Source organism: Talpa occidentalis, unplaced genomic scaffold (assembly GCF_014898055.3).
Source record: "Talpa occidentalis isolate TD23 unplaced genomic scaffold, MPIMG_talOcc4v2.1 talOcc4.13, whole genome shotgun sequence".
NCBI classification, from domain to species: Eukaryota; Metazoa; Chordata; class Mammalia; order Eulipotyphla; family Talpidae; genus Talpa; species Talpa occidentalis.
This window is the reverse complement of record NW_023601322.1, coordinates 24,892,752-24,920,638: the sequence shown is the minus strand read 5'-3', so window position 1 is coordinate 24,920,638 and position 27,887 is coordinate 24,892,752. Positions and strand designations below refer to the sequence as shown.

At 37.5% G+C, this 27,887-nt stretch overlaps 1 long non-coding RNA gene across 1 annotated transcript in view; it reads right to left on the bottom strand.

Moving 5' to 3' along the window:
* The window catches only part of LOC129145592 (uncharacterized), a 182,959-nt gene extending 178,647 nt beyond the window's left edge, over window positions 1-4,312 (bottom strand). The window contains exon 1 of the long non-coding RNA XR_008551370.1: window positions 4,235-4,312. This is a non-coding gene — a long non-coding RNA (uncharacterized LOC129145592). The remainder of the gene's footprint in view (window positions 1-4,234) is intronic.
* Window positions 4,313-27,887: the final 23,575 nt, after the last annotated feature.

The following is a 27,887-nucleotide window of genomic DNA, read 5'->3' as shown; positions in this document are numbered from 1 at the left end:
TAAATAAGATTAAAAAGGAAAATAGGGGACTGGATTAAAAGTTTGAGGGACAGATCAGAGATTTATTGCCACTCTGTTGTCAAGAGGAGTAGTTAAGACTGGGTTGTCTTATGACCCAGTGGCTCAAATTCAGGACCTGGGTTGTTGGAGAAGGGGAGACACTTAACAAAAGTTTGGTTAACAGGCATTTGATTTCAGCTGCTCAATGAGTACAAAACAGACTTTCTAGTCATTCATGAGTCAAAGGGAATTTGGAGGGACCCTCTTTGTCTTAGGTAAAGAAGGGGGTATATGGAAAGAGAACTGGGTTTTTTCAGTCAGATGTCTCCAGGATCAAACATGTGGCAGGGGTTCTTAACTTTTTCTATTTTCTAAGAACTTGGGGTTCATGTAAAATTAACATTTTAGAAGAAAGGAATTTGCAAAACCACATGGTCAGAGAATGGTGGAAGGTGGGAGAGCAAATAGTTTTGTAAAAGACTGAATGTGGTACTCTATTGCCTTTATGAGGGAGGACCTATATGAGTTATGGTGATGACTCCCAATGACTCCAGGGAGCACAGGGTCAACTTCATCAGCCTCTCAGGGCTGTATGGGATGTCTCTGCAGTAAGCATTCACCCATATCCGACAATTTCTCTAGCAAAAGTGATCAAGTACAAGCTCCACTTTGGTGAATTTTCTGTTGGCTCCTTGTAAATATCTAGACCTCAGAGTTGAAAGCCTAGTGAAACAGATGACAGAAGGGCAGTTGAGTGCAGTGCACTGAGCAAGCAGGATGGTTAGGACCTTGAGATATGGAGAGGAGTTTAGATAATAATCTAAGTGCTTGAGAAGCAACCATGTATCGTGAAATGAAAGTGTTATAGGGCAGCCCCGATATTGAACAGGTTGCCTGGCTGTGGGTCCTCACCCGCGCGCTTACAAGGGACTTAATACTCCACTACAGGCATACACAAAAGGTTAATAAAAGGTTTATTTACAAGGGAAAAGGAAATAAGGAAAATGTACAACTCAGGGAGAAAATAGGGAAATAAAGTCTTTAATGCGTCCTACCCGATCCGCCGACCTGGAAACCCAAAAGCACTCTCTGAGCTGGCCGGACGCTGCGAGCTGGCGGAGAGTCAAAATGGGGGACCCCTCCAAAGCCCACATGTCTGGCTTTATACCAACCTGGCTGTTTAACCCCACCGTCAGGTCCCAGCCACCTTCCCTTTGGTGGTGATGGGATTTGGAGTTCCCAGTGTCTTTGGCTTTGGTCTGGGGTGGGGGTGGAGTCCACAAAGCCTGTATGGAATTAGCTTTAGGACATCCTTTTCCCCCTAACAAAAGAACTGTACAATCTGCATTCAAATTCAATTCTAATAATGCTGCCAGCTGCCGGATGGAGGGCAGACTGCAGGAGCACAGAGATGAAAAAGATGGGGAGTTCTATGGTAGAGATGGTGATGGCTTGAATAACAATTACATCCTCATATCTAGATGAAGTTATTTTAATTGTTCTTCTCTATGGTAGTTGGGAAAAAGTTTTTCACATAGCGAGAGTATACAGCATGTTGGGCAGAGCAAAGGTATAAATATTTGAATGATAGGCTGTATCCTCACTTATGAGAAAAGCTTAACTGTGGGTAACTGGAGGACAGAGATAGGTGAAATTAAGGAAAGCCTTGGATATCATATGAACATCTGACTATATTCCTAACAAATAATTGGAAAGACACTTTTCACTGAAGAATATATCTTTGTGCTTCTTCTCATATTGATATTTATGATATGTGATTTATAGTAAACATATATTTGGTCTTCATCTCTGGTCCTGGCACTAGAGTTACAAAGGTGTGTTTCATTATGTGAATGAGGTGACTGCTAGAAAGCACCTGAGGATGGGGCTGATCAATATTGGAGTTCCAATCCTGTAATTAGAGGGTTGGAACTTTCAGTCCCATCCTCTTCCACTCCATCTGGGGAAAGAGGAGGGAGTGGACATTGAGTTCAATCACCAAATGCCCAATGACTTAATAGGTTAGGCCTATGTAATAAAGCCTCCAAAAAATTCCCCAAAGGTCAGGGATTTGAGAACTTTAAGTATGAGGAACAAGTGGAGGTTTGGGGAGAATGGTGTACCTTAAAAAGGCATGGGAGCTCTACACCTGTTAACCATACCTTATGTATATCTGCCATTTGAATGTTTCTGAGTTATATTCTTCTGTAATAAATCAGGAATCCAGTGATTAACTGGTTTCTTGAGTTCTGTAACTCTCTCCAGCAAATAAATCCAACACAAAGAAAGCATCATGGGAACATGTGACTTAGTCAGAAGCAGAGGCAACACCCTGGGTTTGCAATTTTCATTGCAAATCATGGGATAAGTCTTATGGGACTGAGGTCTTAACCGGTGAAATTAGATACTATCACCGGTGGAATTAGATACTATCTCTGGGTTGATAGTGTCAGAATTGAACTGAATTTTGTAGAACATGAAACTGATAACAGAATGGCTTGTAGGTATGGGGAAAATCTGATGCATTATAATCATGTTCATAATTATACCTTTTTGCATACATTCAGTGATATTTTTAAAAAGGCAAAATTCAAGTGACCACTAGAATATGAGAAGGTAGAATTATTGGCATGAATGTAAAGTGTATAGTTACAATGGAAGAAAATTTGGTGATTCTTCCAAAAGTTAGACATAAAATTAACATGATCCATTAATTTCATTTCTGGGAATATAGACAAAGAAATTTAAAGTAGGGACACAAACAGATATTTGTAGATCCATGTTCATAACAACATCATTCATAGTAGTCAAAAGGTAGAAATAACCCAAATATCTAACAATTAATAAGTAAAGTGTGTTATGTATATGCAATGGTTTATTATTTCACTTTAAAAATTCTGATGCATGCTGCAGAGTGACTGAATTTTGAAAACAGAGCAAGTGAAATAAGTTAGGCACAAAAAGGGCAAATATTGTATGTTATAATTTATATGAAGTATCTATAATATGCAAATTCATATAAACAGAAAGCAGATAATTATTACTAGGCGTTGGGAGAAATGAGGGAATGGGGAGTTACTATTTAATGGGCTTCAGGTTTCTGTACGGGACGGTGAAAAAACACTGAAAACGGTTATTGGTGATAATTGCATATTATGAATATACTAATTTGCCACTGAATTGTATACTTAAAATTGTTAAAACAGTTGATTTTTTGCTTTGTATATTTTACCAGATTAAAAAGGGCAATATTTTTGTATGAATTTTATAAGTCAATTTTTAATATCGCTTTTTGCTTTGTGTTTGTTTTGTTCAGATTTATTTTATAGGAAATGACCATGTGTGTGTATCATTTAGGTCCCCATGCATGAAAAATTCAATCCTTTTGTCTGCCCATTGAATGTGCTGAATTGGCAATCCCCATCACCATTCCCTCACTTTCATATTCTGCTGCCTTAATATTGACTGACTAGGGCCTCCGTGGTGGTCTAGGGGTTAAGCTCAGCGCTATCACTGCTAAGGATTGAGTTCAATCCCTGCCAGCGAGCTGACCCACATGGCACAGCAGACCTCTCCCGTCTCGCCAGCTGCTCCCCTCAGCAGTGTATTTCTGTAGATCTGCCTGTTTTGCTCCCCACTCTTTCTCTGGTGAATCCTCTCACCCCTACACCTCTGACCTACACCCCACTTCATCTATGCATACATAAATAAATCTTTAAAAATATTAACTCCCTCACTCCTAACCACACACTACAGGAGTTGAAGTTTAACAGTGATTACCACATATACATGTATACCAAACAAAATGTTATCATAATTAAGAATCTATGTTACAAATGAAATGAGACTTTCTATACAGTTGCTACCTTGTAACATGGTTAATTTGTTCAAGACTTTATAGATTTGACTTATAGTTTCTCACTTAAATCTTATCTAACTAACTACATTTGAGATTTTTTTTAAACTAATTCTTTTCATTCCAACAAAACTCCGTTTCCAAATTTTTAAATTAATCTAGAATTGGGTCTTCTATTTCTCAGTTCAAACAAATCTACTCAGATTATATTACCTGTCAATCTGAAAAAAAAAGAAACATAACTTTATGTACCTATTTATTTGCTTCTCAGATAAAAATCCATCATTCATTATAAGATAGCCTTCAAAATTGTAGGCAGTTCCAGTATTTTCTCCATATGACCAGAAACTAAAGTAATTATGTTTTAGACTTTGTTACCTGATTGATAGATCTTCAATGAGTGGCTAAAGTTCCTTTATCCTTCATAGAAGCTCCTAGACTTCCATCCATTTTCTGGAAAAAAAAAATAGTCAATGCTCTCTTACCATAATGAATATACTTACATCTCCCCCCATCATTAAATACTTTCTAAATGTTACAGCAGAAGCAAAACTGATTATAAAGCCAAACTTGTTATATAAACAAATGTGACTCTAGCTTAACTGTTATTTATCCATAATGTTAACTTTGAAATTCCATTAACTTAATATGACTCCAAGGAGTAACTATTAAGAAAATATATATTGATAGTAAAACTGTGCACAAACTCATTTTAATAAATAAAAAGTTTTGTTATGACAAAAGATCACATTATCATGAACCACATATACAGAATGTGAAAGGCATGGAGAATGGGGAAGAGGAAGAGTCAATTTAAAAAAAACTCAGTCATAACAAATTAAACAATAATACAGGGGGGGAATCAGTCAATAAGTTTATACTATTAAGTACACAATTCATACAAATGACCCCAAAAGCTCTTAAAATATAGTGGGGCAGAAAAAATCATGAGAACCAGAGGTTTGCCCTTTAAATTGTTGGGGGGGGGGGCATTCCCCAGTGGCACGGCGAGTTTAGCACAGTGCTATGAAGCTTTCCACAGCCTCTGAAACATGAGTTTTATTCCTGGCTGGCCATGGAGATACCCACATGGTATGGCAGACCTCTCCTGTCACACCTGCTGCTCCCCTCAACAGTGTACTTCAGTCCTTCTGCCTGTTCTGCTCCCCACTCTGTCTCTGGTGAATCCTTTCACCCTACCTTGCCTCTGGCCTGTACGCAGCTCTTGTATAAAATAAATTGTTGTGGGGTCATCTCTACACAAACTAGACACAGAGGAGCCTTTGTTAAGGGGTAGGTATCCAGCACCATCTTAAAGGTCTATAGGATTGGATAAGCATATAGAACTGGAAGATCCACAGCACAGTGGAACCTGTATCAGATACTACAGGAGGTGATCATAAGAACTCTGAACTAATAGAAAGAATTAAATTGATTCTAAAAGGAAACCCCACCAACTGGGAGAACATTTTTGCACCCAACACTAATGATAAAGGACTGATCACAAAAATCTGCAAAGAGCTGATGAGACTCAACAACAACAAAGAAAATAACCCAGTCAAAAAATGGGCAGAAGAGCTAAAAAGAAACTTCTCTGAAGAGGAAATGCAAATGGCCAACAGACATATGAAAAAATGTTCAACATCACTTGTAATCAGGGAAATGCAAATCAAAACTACCATGAGATACCATCTTACACCAGTGAGAATGGCACACATTAAAAAAACTAGCAACAACAAATGTTGGTGAGGTTGTGGAGAAAAAGGAACTCTTCTGCACTGCTGGTGGGAGTGCAAACTGGTCCAACCACTATGGAGAGCTGTGTGGAGATTTCTGGACCTACTAAACATAGAGCTTCCATATGATCCAGCAATTCCACTCCTAGGTATTTACCCAAAGGACACAGAAACATCAATTCCAAAGAACACCTGCACCCCTATGTTTATAGCAGCACTATTTACAATAGCTAAGCTTTGGAAACAGCCCAAATGCCCAAAAATAGATGACTGGATCAAGAAGATGTGGTACATATATACCATGGAATATTACTCAGCATTCAAAAAAGATAAACACATGCAATTTGCAGCAACATGGATGGCGCTGGAAGGGATCATGCTCAGCGAAATAAGCCAAAAAGAAAAAGAAAAATACCGGATGGTCTCACTCATAGTAGGAATCTAGAAAACTTAAATAAGGGATCAGGAAAATGAATAACTATAAGAAAGTGAAAATCAAAATCAACAAAAAACTATGAACCAGAGACACTTTTTGGGGGGTGGGGGCCGGGAGGGGAGGGATTGGGTTCAGAAAGGGGCATGTGCAGTTGTATGGGGGAATATAAAAATAAAATTTATTATTTTAAAAAAAATAATTAAAAAAAAATAAATTGATTCTAAAAGGAATAGCAATGACTCAGATGTAGTTAATTTGTGGGTGCAGAGAGCCTAGTATGTTTTGAAGTTTACACTCTGTGTATGAGAAGAGGAAAACTAACTGTGGAAGGGCCATTTTTGGAAGACAGAAGTGATGACAACATGCAAAATGTTCTGAAGGGAGAGTATAGAAAAAGAGAGTGGAGGACAAAAACAGTAATAAAGACTGTATATTCACAGCCACAAATTTGTTATGGGGAGAAGAAGTAGTGGAGGGCATATTAGCTTCTTGCTGTGTGAATGGGCTGGACAAAGAATTTTGTCTCACTCTCTGATATGTTTTAAATCATAAGACTTATTGTGAGATTTTATAAATATTAGGGTTTGCTATATTTTACAATGGGGGATTCTTTAAAGGTTAAGATCTACTGCTAAGAAAACACTATTTTTATTAGTGGGCTCTTCATAATCATGAAGGAAATAACAAAATTTACAATTAATCATTGGAAGTTTAAGTACACATATTTAGGACTAATTCAAAGGAAAATTAAATAAAATAATAACAACATAATAGTGTTTATGGAGCGTTTACTTATATACCAACTAATATTCAAATCGATTTCCCTGTGGAGTCATTTTATTTAGCATTAAAAATTCTATAAGGTAGGTACTATTATTATACACATACAAGTGGAGACACACAGTTAAATCACAGAGTAAATAAGTTTGCAGAAAATCTCCACATTAGGAAGTGATAGAATCAGGATGAAAGCCTGGTCGGCCTACCTCCAGTCCATGCTGGTAACCATCAGGCAACATGGCCCAAAAAAGCAATCATAAATGATAATAATATAGTTAACAACTGTGATGTTGTAGAATCTTAGTAATTTCCTACGAAGTATTGAGAGCAAAAAATGTTATGGGCTGTTACATTAATTAGGTGACTTTTGGAAATCACATAAGGATGAGGCTTGATTGCTGAAGAAGCCAATCATGTGATTAAAGGTTTGGAATGTTTGTTCACACCCAAGAACTACCTAGAGGAGTGGAGGTTGAATTTATCACCAATGGCTAATGATTGAATTATGTCTCTGTAATTTAACCTCCATGAAAATCCAAAAGGAAGTGAGTCAGACAAATTCTGGATGGATGGGTTGTTGAACATGTAGAGGTTCTGGGAGAAGTGAAGCTTGAAGTGGTCAGAGAAGCTCCGGGCCTCTTCCTTTATGCTTCACCTGCTCATCTTCTATCAGGATTTTCATATGTATCCCTTATCATATTGTTTTATATTAAACTGATAATTATAAATGTTTCATTGAGTTCTGTGAGTGGCTTTAGCAAATTAATCTAACCCAAGGAGGAGGTCATTTTAATTTCTGATCTATAGTGGCTGGTCAGAAGCACAGATGGTAACCTGGACTTGCAACTGGCTTCTGAAGTAGAAGGAAGTTTTGTGTGACTCAGCTCTTAACCTATGGCAACTCTGGGTAGAGCATATTAGAGTTGTATTAAATTGCAGGACACCAGCTAGTGTCACAGAGATTGCTTAGTGTGGGGAAAAGTCTCCACACATGTGGAAACCAGAAATATAAGAAGTAAAGTGTTCTGTGTAAACATAAAGCAGGGTGGGGGGGCACACAGTAGGGAAGAACTATGGTTTTTCCCTGCTCAGAGAAAGAGGAAAATCTGATTTTTTCCTATTTAGTCAGTCATATTGTATTATGTATTTAAAATTTGTTAAGAGGATAGATTTTAAGTACTCTCATCATTTAAAAAAAGGTAATGCGAAGTGGTGAATATATTAATTATCTTGAGTGATATATGCATACATCCCACACATTATACATAAAGCAACGGGTGCCAACCTTACTAATATATAATTACTATAAAAAGGAGATAAAAAAGTCACTCTATTGATCAATAATAATAATAGTGATAATAAGGATGTAGAGTCTTTCAAAGAATGTATTCAGCACTATATTATTGCATGAAGTTTTCAATCCTAAGCAGGAAAAACTAAGGCATGAAGAGATTATTTGATAGAATATTTCAGAAGTACTGGCTTTAAGCTTAAATGTCTCAGAACTTCAATAGCCTTCTCCTTTACATAGCAGACACACAATTACCACTACAATTTAGCAAGTAACAGCAAAAAAAAATGTAAAACGTCCCCTAAGAGAGGAAAGTCACTAGCAATCAAAACTGAAGGGGATGTCAAAATTAACAAATAGCACCTACAGAAAATGAATAAATTAGGTACTTATAATGCTTTATTATTTTAAATTATGGTACCACTAGCTGAGCTGGGGTGGCTTTTTTTTTTTTCCTGGTTATTGTGTCTTTAAAAATATGAATTCCATCTCAACTGCCTCTTTAAATAAGATTAATTCATAGCATTTCCCATTTAATTGCTTTATCTGTTTTGGTCCATTAGATTCTATTCGAGAATATAGCTTTTATGATAAATTAAATTCTAGGGTTTTATTTTGACATCTAAGTTAATTTTTAATTCTGGAAAAAGTTCTGCTTATGCAATTTAATTCTTTCAGAGTGTTAAAAAATGAGATTTGGAGCATTATATAAGTTATCTATGAAAGAAGTATTTCACAGCTAACTAGGTTGGACTTTATTTGTGCTGTCTTAGGCCCACGTCTCACTAACAAAAGGCCTCTTTAAGACATATTTGAGTATTAGCTTTTCCTGAGAATTCCCAAGAGAACTTTCATCACAGCAAATGTTTCCTTGGTATATTCCTGTCTATCACAATGGAATTGAATCCCCATACTGCCTTCATTTATATACATGAAAAGGCATTTGTGGGTTTCATATGCATTATTCCCTATGAATTGGTCTGAGTTTGGCCATGGAATCAGAATCCATCTAAGAATGACAGGGACAAAAACAAACAATATGAGAATGATGACTGACACATGTAAGAGAGCAGGTCAGAAAGGATGTAGTTGCAAAATTGGTGAAACAGGCATTGATGACTTCAATTTGAAAGTCATCAACCACACTGAGGTGAGTAGTTAGCTGAGAAGCTGCTTCAATTCTCATGTTTACAAAAAGATTCTACCCCCATCTCAATCTTCTTCATCAGAGTGGGAGATCACAGATGAGTCTGAGAAGCTACCCATGCTTTTCCAAGAATATCCTCTGTTCTTCCATCTTCTAAATCTGGGAAATCTATAAAAATGAGATTCTGCAATTGCTTTCTTATATGCAAATAATGAGCAAGCAAACAGGGAAGAAGTTGAGAAAATAGCCCCATTTATAATTACACAAACAAAATATTCTTAAATACCCAGGAGTAAAATCAGCAAAGGAGGGGAATGATCTATGCAAAAGAACTATAAGACATTGTTAAAAGAAATAGAAAAGGACAACAAAATGAAAGATATTCTCTGCTCACAGATTTGATGAACCAACATTGTCAAGACGGATATCCTACCCAAAGCAATATACAGATGCAATGAAATCTTTATCAAAATTTCAGTGGTATTCCTCAGACAAAGAACAAACATTGATAGTCACATGGATCCACAAATGATCCCATATAGGCAAGGCAATCCTGACAAAATAAAAAAAGGAGGAAGGGTCTCATCACAGTCCCAATTTCAAACTATTCTGCAAAGCTATAATAATCAAACAACACAGTACTGGAACAAAAACACACAGAGACTAATGGAATAGAATTGAGAACTCAGAAATAAATCCACAACTACATGGACAGTTAATCTACAAAAAGGGAGCCAAGAACATATACTGGAGCAAGGAACGCCTCTTCAAGAAGTGGCATTGAGAAAACTGGACAGCCACATGCAAAAGGATGAAACTAGATCACTACTTATACACAAAAATAACCTAAAAATAGAAGACTTGGATGTAAGACCTAGAACCATAAAATATAGAAGAAAACATAGGCAAAACACTCTACAATATAGGTTTCAGAGATGTAATTCATCTTCATTAGCAAAGAAAACAAAAGATAAGCAGTTGGGACTGTATCAAACTAAACGGTTCTTGCAGAGTGGGAAAAAAAAAAAGCCATCACTAAAAAAAAAAGTTTCTGGGCCTCCCTGGTGGCGCAGCGCTGCAAAGCTGTCCACAGCCTCTGCAGCACGGGTTGGATCCAGGCCAGCCCGGGAGATACCCACATGGTGCAGCAGACCTTTCCTGTCCTGCCCGCTACTCCCCTCATCAGTGTATTTCAGTCATCTGCCTGTTCTGCTCCACACTCTGTCTCTGGTGAATCCTCTCACCCTCCTGCACATCTGGCCTGTACCCTGGTTCTTGTATGCATGGATAAATAAATCTTTAAAAAAATAACCAAAAATTTCCTTACTGAATGGGAGACAATATTTGCACACCACATATCTTACAAGGGACTGATACCAAAGACCTAAGAAGAAATCATACAACTAAACAAAAAAGAAAACAAATAACCCAATCAAAATAAGCACAGAAAAGCTAAATAGCTCACTTCTCCAAAGAAGACATGCAGATGGCCAACAGGCACATGAAAAAATGTTCATTGTCATTTATTGTCAGAGAAATGAAAATTAAAACCATAAGGAGCTACCACCTCACAACTCTGGGAATGGTCCACATCAAAAAGATCAGAAACAAGTGCTGGTAAAGATGTAGAGAAAAAGGAGCCCTCTAACACTATTGCTAGGTATGTAGATTAGTCCAACCCCTATGGAAGACAGTGTGGAGGTTTCTCAAAAAAATTAAAAATGGATATGCCAAATAACCCAGCGAGTACACTCTCGGTACCTGTCCAAAGAATACAACAACACTTATTTGAAGGGAAATATGCACACCCACGTTCACTTCAGCACTATTCATAATATAGCCAAGTTATGGAAACAATCTAATTGCCCAAATACAAATAAGTAGATCAGAAAGAAGTGACATATATACACAATGGACTAATACTCAGAAATAAAAAAAAAAAGATAATCTTCAACCATTTGAGGCAACATGGAAGGAGATGGAGGGATTATGCTAAGTGAAATACATGAGAAGAAGAAAGACAAATACCAGATGGTATAACTTATATGTAAAATATAGAGAAACCAAGCAGTCAGATAACGCCAAACTAAGAACTAATTCTAGAAAGCTGATTATAGAAATGAGGCTACCAGAGGAGGAAGGGGTGAGGTGAGAACTAAGTGAGGAGGGAGCACAATAGTCTCTGGTGGTGGAATATGGATGTTTTAGTGTTGGGTGAGTGAGGTGTGGTAACAAATGAAGCTGGAGATGCTATACTTTAAAAATATAGAAAAAAATGCAACCCAAAGTTACCGCAATATAAAAAAATGGGATTCAAGGAAATGTAGTCCCTGGCATTTCCTCAGTGTCAGAATAAAGGTAGTTAGAAGTTGGCTGTAGTGGTGTCCAAGTAAAGACAGCCCAGGCTCTTCTAGGAGATACAGAATCAATTGCATCATGTAACACAACAGTGAGAGTCAAGTACCTTTCGCTGTCTTTAAAAAGACTATCTTAAATTACTTTTAAGACATAGTGTATGTATAACCTAGGAGAAGCAAGAGAGGAAATAATCCCACTACTTATATTTGAATTATTTGCACCTGAACAATTCTCCATGGGAAGTTGAACCTTCTAGAGAATATGACATGCACTTTTGTGACTGAAAACTATTTGTTTCTAGTTTTGAATATATATAATTCTCATCAATAGCCATCTGCCTCCACAATAGCTTTGCTGACAAGTAGTCTGGTAAACTTGAAGTTTTTGGAGGAAGATACTATATTTAGGACATCTATCCTCATCGACTAACAAAATGCTAGTACATAGTAGAGACTAAGCAAAAGTACACAGGATTAATATTTACAGTAATACAGAGGAAGATAGTCCTAGACAATATTAAGGCTATATGCCTGTGACCTGTGAGAAATAGATGGTAATGTCTCTTTCAAGATAACTCACAGGGTAATATCTGTGCTCTTGGTAAATATTTTTTCAATGTCTTAAATGGAGACCCTTATACTTGCAGCCTCTGAAACATGCCTTTGTCAGCCCTATCTATCTATATTGAGAAAGCCCACCTTTCTCAACATACTGACTTTAACAAAATTTGTGAGACTGTGGAATAAGCCCAGAATGTCAGTTTATTTACTGGAAATAATACCTGTTTACTAAGAAAATAAATTCCACTCAAAGGAAATGAAATATGAAAGTCTGTATGACCAATACCTTTCTTCTTAGCAGGCAGGTACATGTGGGGAACCAGATCATCAGCATTGGTGAATATGAGGATCAATTAGGTCATGTTACACAATAGTGAGAATCAAGTACTCTTCCCTGTCTTTAAAAAAGACTATCTTAAATTATCATATTAAAACCCAGTTCTTGTCAGTTACTGTTTGGATATCTATTATGTAACTGGAATTAATATCAGTGTGAGATTGTAATGGTCTTGTCAAAAAGACCAGAACACATGAAATCTACTGGTTACCTATTTTGTCATACACTCCCACAAAATGGCCCTGCAAGGGGAATTTTTATCTAAATTCTCCCCATAGAGGTGTGTGGTGAATGGCATTGCAATATATATCTATGTGGCTCTTTTATTTTTTTCAACTGTATCTCTCCATTGCAGACCTAATTTATTTTATTTTTTTTCAGATTACTGTCAAATGTTGCCAACTTAGCAAAGCCTTTATCTCTTTCAGGAAGACTTGATCCCTCTAATCTAAGCCACTATAATACCATTAAGCTCTTGGGCATTCTTATTTTCCTCAAAGCCAAATGATCTCTCTCTCTCTCTCTCTCTCTCTCTCTCTCTCTCTCTCTATCTGTGTGTCTATCTATCTATCCCTTCCAGAAGCTTTGTCAGTTGGACACCATCCACATCCTTTGCTGATGAGAACAGTGATGTTCAGTGGTTAACTCTGAAACAAATCATAACACATTGGACGTTGTATTTGAGGAACCCCAACCAAGAAGTGGTCTGTCAACTCTAAAACCTGTGCTCTACAAACATCAACAAGACACAATCCAAATACCATCTTTCTTTGGGCATAAGTTAACAGTTTTCTTACTCTATTTGGAATCAAATTTTATTGAACCCAGAATAAACCAAATACTAACTTACATATTTAAATCTCTAATAATATCCATTTATATCTATAACAAAAACTGCAATAAAATTTAAATTTTCTTGGGCCTCTCTGGTGGCACAAGGGGTTGGGATGCACTCAATGAAGCTGTCTGCAGCCACTGAAGCATGAGTTCAATCCCCAGCCAGGGAGCTGCCCACATGGCACAGCAGACCTCTCTCCTGTCTCACCTGCTGCTCCCCTCAGCAGTGTACTTCAGTTAATCTGCCTGTTCTGCTCCCAGCTCAGTCTCTGGTGAATCCTCTCACTGCCCGCATCTCTGGCCTATACCTCAGCTCTTGTATGCATAAATAAATAAATCTTTAAAAAAATTCAAATTTTCTCAATTGAGCATCTTTTCAGAAAGAAATGCTAAAATAGAATTAAAGTAATTGAAAATAGATTCCAAGCATTCTATGGACTTCCTGCTGGGTCCAGTCTCCAAAGGTTAAAAGTGCTATGAATAAATATCATAGGCTTAAAGTCCATGAGGGCTAGTTGAAAGGGAAGCTGGGGTGACCATATGTGGTGCAGAAGACATACCAAACTCCCCCAAAGCTATTCTTCTCACTCAGAATAAAACTATACTATGACTTGCCTTCTGTACTATGACTACATGAATTGACCACCTGTTACCCTCTGTGCCCCACTATGCTCTTCATCATAAAAATAACCTCTGCCAGGAAAGTTCCTCCTCAAGATATTATCTTCATGGAAGGGTGCTTAGCTTCTTCCTCCTTCCCTCCCTCCCTCTATCCCTCCCTCTCCCTATGTCCTTTCACCTTATGTCCTTTCCTGCTTCTCTCTCTTCACCATCAGGCAATCCAAAATGTCATCACCCTCCATCTAACACCCTTTCCTTTTAAGAGATTCCTGACATATAAAAGTACAATACATGCTGTTTAATTAATAAATGAATGAACATTTGATTTCAATTAACAATGTTATTCAATCACAGTGAATAGTTAGACAGCGTGACCTCCGCATTTGATCAGGTGCCCCCTATGATCTCTGCAGTTGTCACCAAACAAGGGTTTCCCTGCCTGTATTTTCTTTTTTTTAAAGATTTATTTATTTATGTATACAAAAGCTGGGGTACAGGCCAGAGATGCAGGGTGGGCAGTGGGTGAGAGGATTCACCAGAGACAGAGCGGGGAACAGAACAGGTAGATCAACTGAAATACACTGCTGAGGGGAGCAGTGGAGGAGAAAGGAGAGGTCTGCCTCGCCATGTGGGTGGCTCCCTGGCCAGCCGGGGATCAAAATTGTGCTGCAGATGCTGCAGATTGCTTCATAGTGTGGTGCTGAACCCCTTGTGCCACCAGGGAGGCCCCCAACCCCTGCCTGTATTTTCAACATTGATGGGATTGTTAATTCTGAGAAACCTTACATAATAGAATGCTATCACTAAGAAGTTTATACCTAGTTTTGACGCTTTGGGAGACTGACTCACAGACCTATTTGGAAGAAACATATCTGAGGATACTAGGCTTCAAACCTTTTAAGATAACCTTGAACTTTAAAAAAGCTTTTCAGAAACTCATCTTTTTAACTAATTAGACATTTAATCCTATACTAGATTGTGGCTTCTTTCAAATTTTGTCTCATACTACTATTCCCTGTACAATTAATTCACTTTGCAGATAGGTGATTTTTTTTTCCCTAAGAAGAGCTTAAATAACTTGAAGCCAGAAATAAAATCTGATCACATTTCTTTGCTATTAGGTTATGTCCAACCCAATTCAAAATAAAGAGATTAGTCAAGAAATATCTTTCAGCCAATTCCTTCTGTATTAATTCAACTCATTCAAACAAAAGTTGATTTAATGGTTATTGCGGGTTTAGCATTGTTCTTTGAGTTATAAGGTCAAGAACCTATGGGTATTCAGCATACTTAGATAAGAAAAAAAAAAACAGTCAAGTTTCAGAGGTTTTCATCCAGCCTCTATATCAAACACAAAGAGGTATTTGGAAATGTGGCATATTTATCTCAGGGCTAGGTCCCATTGGTACCATTAAATACTGGGTATGTAGGCATGTTCAAAGCTGGCAAGGCATAGAACAGAAACAAGAATCAAGTTGCCCAAAATTTAGAGTAATCCTAGTTGTAAAATCTATGAATTAGGTAATAGGAAATGATAAGTTATACTGAAGAAATTCAACATTATCCTTTAGGCAATGGGGGTTATTAAATGTATTTAAGTATGATGAGCTTTGGGCTTTAAAAAGGCATCTCGAAACTAGCATAGGCACAAAGAGGGAATAGGAAGACCACATAGTGGGAAATTGCAGTAATGCATACCAAGAAGGAGTTAGATTTTTTACATCTTGTTTCTCATCTTTAGTGTGGTTCCACTCAGGGCACTGTAGCAAAAAAAAAAAAAAATCACCACCAGAACAGAAAAATCTGTGACCCAGAAATCCTAGATAAAGTGGCGTTCACATCTTTAAGCAGATTAGCATGCCTAGATAATGGCACATGTTGATTGGCTTATTCTAATCAGACCCACTTCCACAATTGAGAGTGTAGCTAGTGTTAAACAATCTGAGAATCCAGTGATATTCTAAGGAAATTCAGTGTTCTTTAAGACTTTCAGAGGAAGAGAGAATAGGATCATGTAATGAGAAGATTACACACAAATTGTAGAACAGTATACAAGAGTACATATGGGAAGTTCGAAAACTGTTCTATGCTGAAAGGTCTGGTAGTTCTTGTGACATTTTTGCATAGAACCAATCGTGTTAGTGAGCATTCATCAAAAACTTGCTCCACCATGTGGTGATAGGTGTAATATATCCAAATTTTAGGTTTTGAAAAAGAAAGATCTACACTTGCTCAATCAATTAATTGCCTAAAATATATTGAGAAATCTATGTAATCAACAATGCAGTAAATATTATGCTTTCCGTAGATAAATTATAAGAGTAATGTTTATGTAATGCCCAAGATGGAAATGTAAACTCAAATATGTGGAAAAAGTAGAAACTTAGTGATAAACTGGAGGCATTTGATAATAAGGGCAAAAGCAATTCAAAACAAGTTTGATATAAACTGCCACCAAGGAAGTCTTCCCCCAAGACAGAAGACAAAGAACAACAGAGAACTTGGGTAAGGTGGTAAAGAATTACTAAAATCAAAAGTGACTACAATAAACAAATGCATCAAAAATGATGAACTAAACCTATTTCAAATGTTGGGTTTTTCATCTCTACAATTCATAACATTTAGTCTCATATATATGATCCATAAAATTCAACTTATCTTCCAAAACTTATGAAAATTTTTTCTGAGATGACGTGTGACACGAGTAGTGGAGCTGTGCTCAGAATGTTTACTCACATAGCTCTTGGAAGATGCATGTTTCTACTGTACAAAGGGTATGCATTTAGGGAATAAAAAATGAGAAATCAAGGTAGACTTGTAGCTACCTTGACAAATGTGAGATGTGTATTTCAAGTTAGGATCAGCCTGTATCATTACAACTTCATCCAGCCAGTTAGCTTTGCTGTCTACACTGTGCAATTGGATGTAATATTCCTTGGAAATATATTTTATTTAGAATTATGTGTCTACACTTATCATGAAAATTTGGGGGAAATAAATCTATTCTCACTATTCCATAGACATTACCTAGAGTCCTTGCACGATATCCCTGGTCAGTAATGAATTCTATACAAGTCCTGACCTACTTTGCCAACAAGTCTCCTTAGATAAATGTATCAGCTAAATATTTGCATTGTCCACCCATCCAGCTACATTTCAAGTGCTGAAGCCCTAACACCCAATCACCTGGTTTGCTGGTATTGGGTGAGGGCTTTGGGAAGTGATTTGATGTGGATGAGGTCATCAGATTCTTGAGATGAGATTAAAGAGACAGGAAAATCAGTCTCTCTTGCTCTCTCTCTCTCTCCCCCCCCCCCGCCTTCTCTGCACATCTTACTTTTTTCAGAATACATCATAAAGGCAGCTCTCTGCTAGTCAAAAACAGGGATTCACCAGGAATCGAAAAGGCCAGAACCTTGATCTTGGACTACCTAGGCTTCAGAACTGTGAGAAATAAATATCTGTTTTTATAAATACACACATTCTGTGGTATTTTCTTATAGCAGCCAGAGCTAATTAAAACAAAGTTCTTGAGGAAACCACAGCCATCACGCCATGGACTGCAGATGACTGGAATAGGATCCAGCACTGAACCTTCTATTGTGTTTCCTAGACTTTTAACTTGACAAAATCTTTGGAAAGTCTACTCATGAAAGTTGCTTTTTTTCCTCCAATTGAATAATTTTAATCTATATTTTTATCCTTTTATAACCTTTTCAAAGAATGATTGGCTTACTTTTTTTCTTTTTTTAATTTTTTACATATTTTTTTTTTATTTTTTACATCATTGTTCATTTTTAAACAATATTTTCTTCCCCCCACCCGTAAGGTGTAGTCCCCCATAGAGTTTCCTTCACCAATGCACCCGTGCACCATCACCTCAGTCCCCTGTGCTCCTCCCTTCTCCTCCCCTGCAGGATGTCTCTGATTTATAATTGTTTTTGCTTTGTTGTGTTTTGCACTGTTATTATTTTTTACACTGATGTCTTATTTGGTTCCCCTATATTTCTGCTATTACTTTTCTAACCACAAAGTACATATGAGTTCCGGAATTAAGACAAGTGACCTTAATTCTCTTGCCTTAACCATGTACTATTTCATGTCCGCTTACCTCAATTTCTTTTTCTCAATCTCCACCCTACAACTCTCACTGCATGTGAACCCAAATGGAAATTTCTATTTTTTAATTTAATTTTTCGTGGTGACACTATCCTTTTCTGGTGGACCCTATTCATCATTGGAAGGATGACAGTAGAATAGAATTGGACCAAATTCTAGGGACAGAAATGGCTCCTTGTTCAGAACAAGTGCATGGGAAGCCAGAGGGACATTTCATGCAGACAGTGTCATCAGCTCCCTCGCTGTAGAGGCAGCTACCACTGCCTTGCTCAGAGCGCTTTGCTTTAAGTGAAAGTTGGCTTTAACCATCCATTCAGATCAATTTATTCAAAAGTGTTTAAGGTTGAGCTGAATTTATTACTACAGATGTGGTTGGGGCCTTTACAACTCAGCATAATGTTTCATCACTTACAATGTCAAATACACCCAGGTGACACATGGGGGCTATTGACAGAGGGGTCCAGGGGTCTTTCACAGCAAAGCAGAGCATGGGGGAGGTTTGTTGGAGAATTGTTTTCATAATATTCTGAGGGGGTTAAAGTTGATGAAGATTTTAAATCTTTGCTCTTGGCTTTTATTAACTTTTTTTTTTTTCCTTTTTGCCTACCCCTGTCTCCAAAGAAAGCAATAAGCCTGTCAAAGGAGGAATTAATTAAGCAAATCAATCAGTCAGTTTTATTAAGGAATTACAAAGCCCAAGTGGAGCATTAATTATTCAGATAATGGGACATCTCTGAGCCTTTCTTTTCAATTATTGATAAGCTGCTATCTATCATCCAGACTGCTTTAGTACTGATTTAGTTGTGAATGAAGCCAGGTCATTCAGCAGGAGCATATGCTAATTATGAGCACTGTCATGAGGATAGGGGTGAAGGATGGGCTGGGGCTCTGTGTTCCCCCAGTGTGCGTGCAAACAGTGACCGTCACAGAGAAGGACCAGGCTATCCTGCGGACACCTCAGGGAAAGCTTTTCCAGGCTGGGGTCACCCAGCTCATCAACTGGGTACTGTAGCAATGATGCTGGCCCCCTCTGCCCTTACAACCTTTCAGTGTCTTGTTGGCCCTTTACAGACAGCTAAGCACGGTAGCATATATAATAGAGTGAACATTATTGTTTAATAGCTAAGAGGAAAAATACTGCTCACTCATTTTACATCTAGAAAATACTGTATATATTTTTTCTCTAATATCAGGGAGGAAAAACACTTCTTCCACTTCAGAATGATTTGTAATATCCATGGGTTTAGTGTTTACGGGTATGTTTATATGGATAAATGATATGAATTATATGATATGATAGAATTCATATGAATATACTTGAATATTCAAGTATAGGATTAAAAGTTTCACTCACCATTTTTTTTTATTTGTGTCAGGAGTTCAACCATTTATTATTTCTTTCCTCAAAGCTTTCTGAGTACCTATTAGATGCTGAACACAGACCGTGTGAAGACTGAGATCTCAAGGCACTTATGATGCTACAATAAAGACATTTACTAATAAAAACTTATTTTTTAAATCACACAAACCACCAGTCTCTCAAAAGGAACTTCAAAATGAATATAATCAAAGATCAATATAGCAAAGATGATCACAGAAATAAGTAAAATAGATAACATTTCCCTTATAAACCATAGAAGAAGATATATAAAACCCAACAGGTTCTTGAAATTTTAAAGAAACACTTATGGAGTAAAAGAATATGACTGGCACAGGGACAAGAGGGGTTGCTGGGCAGAGCTGAAACAGTTAGGAACAAGTTTGGTTCTTTATATCACTAATGTTTTTGTTTAGGGTTCACCTGCCACAGATGAATATGTTTCTTAAACTTTAAGTGCTCAAGTGAAATCTTGAAACATTAACAATATATCTCAATACTTAAGAAATTCAGGAGTCAGCAATAGCTTATTGGAAAACTGTTAAGCAAAACTATCTACTAAGTGATACGTTCCTCCCCTGAACTCTTACAGAACTTTATATTACTCACGAATCACTTCTCATATCTTATTGATATTCAGACTTTAAATATGGTGCCATATTAAAAACTCCTTGAGGCAACACCAAAAGTATAAGCCATAAGAGAAAACATTGATAAGCTGAATTTCATTAAAATTAAAAATGTTTGCTATGTGGGCAAGCTCTTCTAGTTGAAGGTGATGGATCAATAGCCTTTAACTCATCTCTTCAACATCCCTCTAAAATTAAAAATGTTTTTTTTAAGGGATATGAAAAGCTACACAAAATGTAAAACAGAGTAGATATAATATCAGTGGAATAAATTTTAAAGAAATACTTGGAAATTTCTTGTAGCTGGAAAGCAAGCAGAGGAAATGTAACTGACACCATAATACGGAGGACGCCACTAGTTTGGGAGCACAAAAAAGGATCTGAGGGCAAGACTAGCACTTTTTGTTTTCTTTCTGTAAAATCTAAAGAAATTCCAGATTCAGAGAAAGGCTGGCTTTGGAAGAGTTTGTCTTCAACTCCCTCAACTAGTCTCTCCTACACACGGGGGTTTGCCTACAAACTTTATCTCCATTCCTGATTCCTCTCGCCAACATTTTGACATTGCACTGTTGTAGAGACAATAGTACTTCTTTGCCTTTTAATTATTCGTATAATAACAGATCCATGACTCATTCTTTTCACTCTATATGCAGCCTCCTCTGGAACCCATCTCATTTGAGCAATCAGATCATTCGACCAGTATTTTGAAATACCACAGTGTACTGGACAGCGAGCTCAGTTTGTTAAAGTAATTCATATTAAGACAATTAATGTGAAAATGTACAATTCCATTCAAAGTTCAGTGGCAGCAGCATCAGGTTTTGTGATTTGCTCTGTGAAAAGGAGCCTTAGTAGTACATGATAGGGAGGCAGGTGTATTGGTGGCCTCCCCATCACACAGAAATCAAACCCAATCCCTTACATTCCTAGACTATTTTCTGTTTCCTCCCTCTGCTCCTGATGATAGATCAATAGCAATGCCTTTGTTGATGAAATATGACTTCTATGTATCTATTTGAAATAGAATTGTAGTGTGGAAGGACTGGGTAGAAAGATAGCTGTGTTCTTTGCTTTTTTGCTCACAAAGTGCCATTTACCTTCATCTCTCCCCCTCTATCTGGGCATGCTAAGCCTCTGTGACCAGCATGGCAACTCATCAGAAATCTCATGGAAATCTCATGGAAATCTCATCAGACTCATGAAATCTCAACTCATGGAAATCTCATCAGACTCATGATCTTCCCAGCTCTTCTTGTATCTTGCCTCTGGTTTCTCCAAATGACTTGGTCCTTCTCTTCCTTTTTAACTTGAGATAATCCCCATTGTTTACTTTTGCTTTGATTTCCCTTGACATTCAGGTCAAGTTTCAAAAACATCTATATCCACTGCTATTACAGAACACATCACCAATATTTTCTTCTCTGTAATTTATTGTTGCAGTTTCTAGTTCTAAGTCTTTAATCCATTAGGAATTTTTGTGTATTAAGTTATAGAGTGATCTGACTTCATTATTTTATGTATGGCTTTCCAGTTTCCCAGCACCATTTATTAGAGACTGCCTTTCCCCCATTGTCTGGTCATAGCTGCCTTATCGTAGATTAGGTAGTGAAGTGCATCTGGATTTATTTCTGGGCTTTCGATCAGGCCCATTGATCCATGTGTCTATTTTTTGTGCCAATACCATATTGTCTTCAGTACTATTGCTTTATAGACAAGTTTGAAGTCAGGTAATGTGATGCCTCCATTTCTGCCCCTTTTTCTCAGGATTGTTCTTACAGTTGGAAGACTTCTCTGGTTCTATATAAATGCCATTTTTTTTTTTGCTCAATTTATTTGCAAAATATTGTTCATATTTTGATGGGGGCTTTGTTAAAATTTATATATCTTTTTTAGGCAGGATTGTGATTTGGGTTATATTGTTTCTCCCCTTCCATGAGCAAGGGATCTGCTTCCTGCTCCTTGTGTGAATACCTAAGTCTTTTATTAACATTCTGCAGTTTTCATTTCATAGGTCTTCACCTCCTTAGTTTGATTAATTCTTAATGATTTGATTCTTTTTGAAGCAATTGTAAGTGGAGTTAATTTGATTCCTTTAAATGGTGACACTTCAGTGTCTTGTGTCTCATTGTAAGGGGAAAGCATTACGTTTTTCACCATTAAGTATTTTATTGCCTGTTGGTGTCTAAGGTATGGCATTTTTATGCTCTGTTTAACTTATGCTCCACTACTTCTAAGAGATATAGTTTTGGTTGAGTTACTTCATCTCTCTGAGACTCAGTTTCTTCATCTATAAAACAGGCAAAATATTATTTAAATCAAAGTTCAAATTAAGAAGATGATTTCACAGTATTAAGATCCCTTGGTAGTCAATGCTAAATATGTATTATTTCCAATATTATCTGTCCTTATACCTTTGTTTTGTTTTCAGTCCTCTTTTCTTGATTCTCATTTGCCTGAAAAGTGGCTAAATTCTCACTTTGCCCTCCCTAGTCTTGCCACATTTCCAAGGCACTGGCAATATTTAATAAATAACTACTATACTATTTTGGTTCATTTTCTGATATTTATACAGCCTCAAGCATGGAGTTTTGGAAAGAACACTGGAGTTTAAGTCAGAAATTCTTGACATAGTCCTTAACTCAACCATTAGCTCTCCCTGAACTTTGGGCTATGATGGCCAGGCTAAACTTTGGCTCAGTTTGACCCTTCGTTCTGAATCATACCTGTTGAGTGTTTGACTTTTAAAACATTTCTCCAAAGAGCCATGTACTTATCCAAGCAATTTGTTTATAAATTTCATGTAGTTTCCTGACATAGCTCCATGGAAGTTTTGGAATTTCAGAGCATGACTTAAGAAATCACTGCCATGAAATAATGAAACAGACTTTAAAAACCTCATTATTTTTCTATTATTCCACAAATATTTACTTTCAATGACTAAGTGCCCCATTTGATTGGAAGTCAATAAAAATGATCCTAGGGGCCTCCCTGGTGGTGCAGGGGGTTGAGTGCCATACTGTGAAGCTGTCCACAGCCTCTGCAGCACTGGTTCGATCCCTGCTGGCCTCGGAGCAACCCACATGGCGAGCAGACCTCTCCTGCCTTGCCCGCTGCTCCCCTCAGCAGTGTATTTCGCCAGTCTGCCTGTTCTCTTCCCCACTCTGTCTGTCTCTGGTGAATCCTCTGACCTTCCCGCACATCTGGCCTGTACCCCAGCTCTTGTATAAATAAAATAAATCTTTAAAAAATTATTTAAAAAATGATCCTAGGGATAGAAGATAATTGTTTCTTTGCCTTCGATGTTTTATGATTCTCAAGTCTGCAAAAGAAAAACAAAATTTCTCCCTCAATCCACATTACCCCCTAAATACATTCCCTCTCTCTCTCTCTCTCTCTCTCTCTCTCTCTCTCTCTCTCTCTCTCTCTCTCTCTCTCTCTCTCTCTCTCTCACACACACACACACACATCACCAACCATAACTGCAAAGCTTCACAACTTCCTCTACCTCGGCAGCGTCTTTATTAAAAAATGCCCCTCAGTGGCATTGAAACCAGGCCTGGGCTTCATAGTCATTCTCAATTTGTCTCAGCCATATTATTTCTCCTACCAGCCATTTCAGAGCACATCGCAGCCCCTCTGCTTTCCCTCCATCATTTCTCCATCTCATTTATTTTTTAGTATTTTTCAACAGTTCCTCCAGACGCTCTCATTAAGCGCTGAGCTAATTAACCTCCTGTTTCCGAGCAGTGGAGCTGTGGTGAGCTGCATGGCCCTGCAGGAGGGCTCCCCCTCCATGGGAGGAAACGGGCCCAGCTCCAGTCAGCTCACACACCTGCAACAGCTCACAACCAGACCTGGCACCTACTCAGCAAGGTCTTTTTTGTTGTTTTTTTTTTTTAAGCTTCTGCTCTTTTTTCCAGACAAGGGTACACCATGGCCCCAATCATCCCCACTTACTGACAATACCAGTGATTGAAATCTCTCAGCCCCCAGAAGCGGAAGCTCTCTATTAACTTTGCAGACATGTTTTCCATGCTATAGACCCAGTAGGCACTTAGTAGATCCTCTCCAATGCACTCTGGTTCATGGCTAAGAGCAGCTGATGCAGCCAATGCCGCAGGGAGTCGTGCACTGAATCAAGAGTGAGGGATCACTGGGTTGTTCTGGAAATCAGAAGTACCTGAAATGGCACCTCACCACAGCATAGATTTCCTCCCCATTTTTATATCAAGCCAAAGTGTATTTTATTCTCCTCTCTTAGATCCTAGCATAGCAAACTTTTTGGATCACAGTTGTTAGAACAAGTATTCAGGTCTGAGTTTCACATTTATAGGAAGGAAAGATGTAAAATAAAATTCTCTCTGAGCCATTCTCCTAATGGCTAAGACATGAATCTCATATTTTGTCCAATCCTGTCTGAATCTGTACAGGTTGAGATAATTGATGAGATATTCTTCAATTCATCTATCTTTGTACAGCCCTGATACATTTTTTACAACAATAACATTATATATTGTTAGATGTTTTCTAAGTTTCCTTTCTTATTTGAAGTAACATCAGTGCATCACTTTATAGTTAGCAAAACACTTTCAAATCTACCAGTCTGTTTATTCTTCAATTGCATGAAAGTGTCATCATTATCTAAGATTTAGGAAGACTTATCTAAAATTACCTAAATAATAGTGAGAAAACCACAATTAGAAGACAGACCCTCAAATTCAAAGTCCTAGATTGTTGTTCTTCTACCAAACTGCCTTCCTCCTTCTCTGAGCCTTAAAAAATGTTCTAGTATGTGGTATTTTCTATTTTCAGGACACTTGCACAGTTAAGATTATCATGTCCCACCAAATGCAAGAACCCCCATCTGTATATGCTTGAGAGAGAGCTAGTCCCTCTTTTGAGGGATAGAAGTCCCTCTTTGGGATAGAAGGGTATTATAAGAAGTTATAGAAATAAACCATCTTGACTCTACTACCTTTCTGGTTCCATTTCCAGCACATGCATAAATATTCTTTGCAACCTGCTGTCCATATTTAATATGATGGTCATTGATAGCCAAGCAGAAAGGGATGTTCCTATTTCTTCAAAGGAAAATCATGACATTTGTTCAAAGGAATGTTTCAGAACTTTATATGCAAATATTTAAGTCTCAGTTTCAAAGACATGCAAGGTAGAGTAAGAAAAGAAATTATGCTACTATTTTAGTTACTTATTTTTTTTTTTTGTGACACTAAAAAGGAGAGTGAGTTTACAAAGTCTGGAGGATATAATGGATGGTCTCAGGGCTCTCGGTTTAGCCATAATGTTCTCTCTCCTCCCTATCTGTCACTTCATCTCAGCATTCTGAAGCCCTCTGCCTTCTCCCATCACTCTCCCTTGCCTTCTTTGTTCCTTCCCAGAGCAAGACATTTTCAAAGCCCAATCTATTTATGCATCTATTGGTTGCCTTAGCCTCCTTTGATAATTGTCAAATTTAGCCTTCACCCAGTTTCTGACAAAAAGAGGACAATGCTTGATTTTCATTATAGTTGAGTTAGTCGAGAATTTATATATATAGATGAAAAATTAATGTTATTCCCACTCCTATACATCTTTGCTTTTATTACAAGTGAACCAATGAAGTTAATATCATGATTTAAAAACAACTATGAATGAGAGACACTATGGGGGGGGGCGGGGAAAGGAAGGGTAGGGGTCAAAATAAGGGGGTTGTAATTGTATGGGGACTATAAAAATAAAATTAAAAAAAATCATGATTTCAAAGTCTCACTGGTCCTTTCTCTCATTTCATCTCTGAGTTTTCCCAGACATACCTTTGATGAAGGGAAATGGGCTCGTAGTCAGTGTGTCAAGATCTTAAACTTCCCTCAGGACTATGATAGCAGAACTAGGGAGTAAATGGTCACAGAAACATTTACAGAAAGAGAACAGAGGAGCACAGGCTAATACCAGGTTTTCTAATTCTGTATCCCTCCTGTACTTCTCTGTAACAGTCAATTGAGAAGAAAAACTAACATTTTAAAAATTCCTTCTGGAAATAAAATTCCATAATTTCCTTCATAAGTTACGCTGTTTCATTGTTGAATGATTCATAGCATAATATAAAGTTATCTTTCCCATTGAGTTAATGTTAGCTCCCTCTCTACCCATTAGTACCAAATACATTGCTCTCCGAATCCCTCCCCTACACAACAGTGACTCAAATATGTGAGGAAGCATCTGCTTTCCCTGCTTACCCCCCCACCCCAAACACAGGCCAGTTATTTTCTCAGCAGTGTGTATGGCTTGGCCTTGGTATTTTATGTTAACCTCTTAAACAGCATTTGATGCATCCCTTAAAATACACTATGACTTTTTGGGCTGGATTTTTTTTTTATATAAGGCACAATTACAACTTAAAGAAAGCTTTGCTTTTTATTGTTATATTATTCCTCCTTCTAGAGGATTAGAATTTTTTCCTGATGAATCAGAACCACAGGAAAATGCCATCATTCAATCCAAGCTATGAAATCTCTGGTCTCCTGGACATCCAAATTCTCTCCACCCTAGATGCTTGCTCCTTTCAGAAGGACTGAGTACATGAGAGACCAATGTCTCATCAATATTGATGATGTCTTGGAGAAGAGAAATTGATTAAGATGTATTTCTTGGAATTTAGAGACCTATTAATGTCATATTTGGGTGAAATAATTAAAAAATATCATTTTTAAACATGTACAGTATTCTTCCTTCTTAGACATTTAATCCTTACAACAGTATGAATTATTTTGTTAACCCCATCATAATAAAGCATTAGAGGGTCAACTTTTCTAAGCCCTCTAACTAGGCAGTGATGAGGCTGGGATTCAACCTCATACTTTTCTGACTCCAAATGCCAGGGTTTAATTTAAAAGTTAGAATATGAAAGGGGATGAAACATGGAACTAAATTCAAGAGTAGAACAGCAATATTTCTGGCACCATTTTAAACTAGATAATTGGAGATATCCCAACTTCTAGCAAGAAGACTATTAAGGAAAGATTGAGGTATCACTAATAGTAATGAGGACAGAAGAATAAGAACATATCAACAGCTTTCCGTGGATCACTCGTCTGTCTGTGATCCACATTCAGGCTTCTACCTAAATGGATTGGATATAGGGTGACCTTATGGATCAATATCTTGGTTTTCTTTCATTCTGTTAGCTGTTCCTTCTCGGGCCTCTACTCCATTCCCTGGCTCATAAATGCCTGAGGTTTTAAAATAGTCTCAACTTAAAATCTCACCCTCATTGTCCTTTGGTCCAAGTTGAAATCTGCCCTCTGGTCTAAAATCATGGCACTCTAATTTGAGAGTTATATAATATATACTCACCACTGATCAATCACTAATGTCTTATTTTTTCCTTTCTTGCCATTAAAAGTCCACCTATTAATTTGTTACTTTTAATTAAAATACATTTTTTTAAGAATAACATTAACTAGGTTTTCAGTTATCAATATGTTAGTTTGAATTTGTTTATCTCGGACTTTTCTTAAGATAAGAGAGTGTGGAAAAAAAAAAAAAAAAGATGAGAGAGTGTGGGACTCCCTGGTGGCACAGGGGTTAAAGTCTCAGTGCTATCAATCTATCACCAGCCACTGCACCATGTTTGATCCCCGGCTAAGGAGCTAACCCCACATGGTGCAGCAGACCTCACCTGTCTCACCCGCTGTTCCCCTCAGCAGTGTATTTCAGTAGATCTGCCTGTTTTGCACTTCACTCTTTCTCTGTTGAATCTTCTCACCATCCCCCCACACCTCTAGCCTATACCCCAGTTCTTG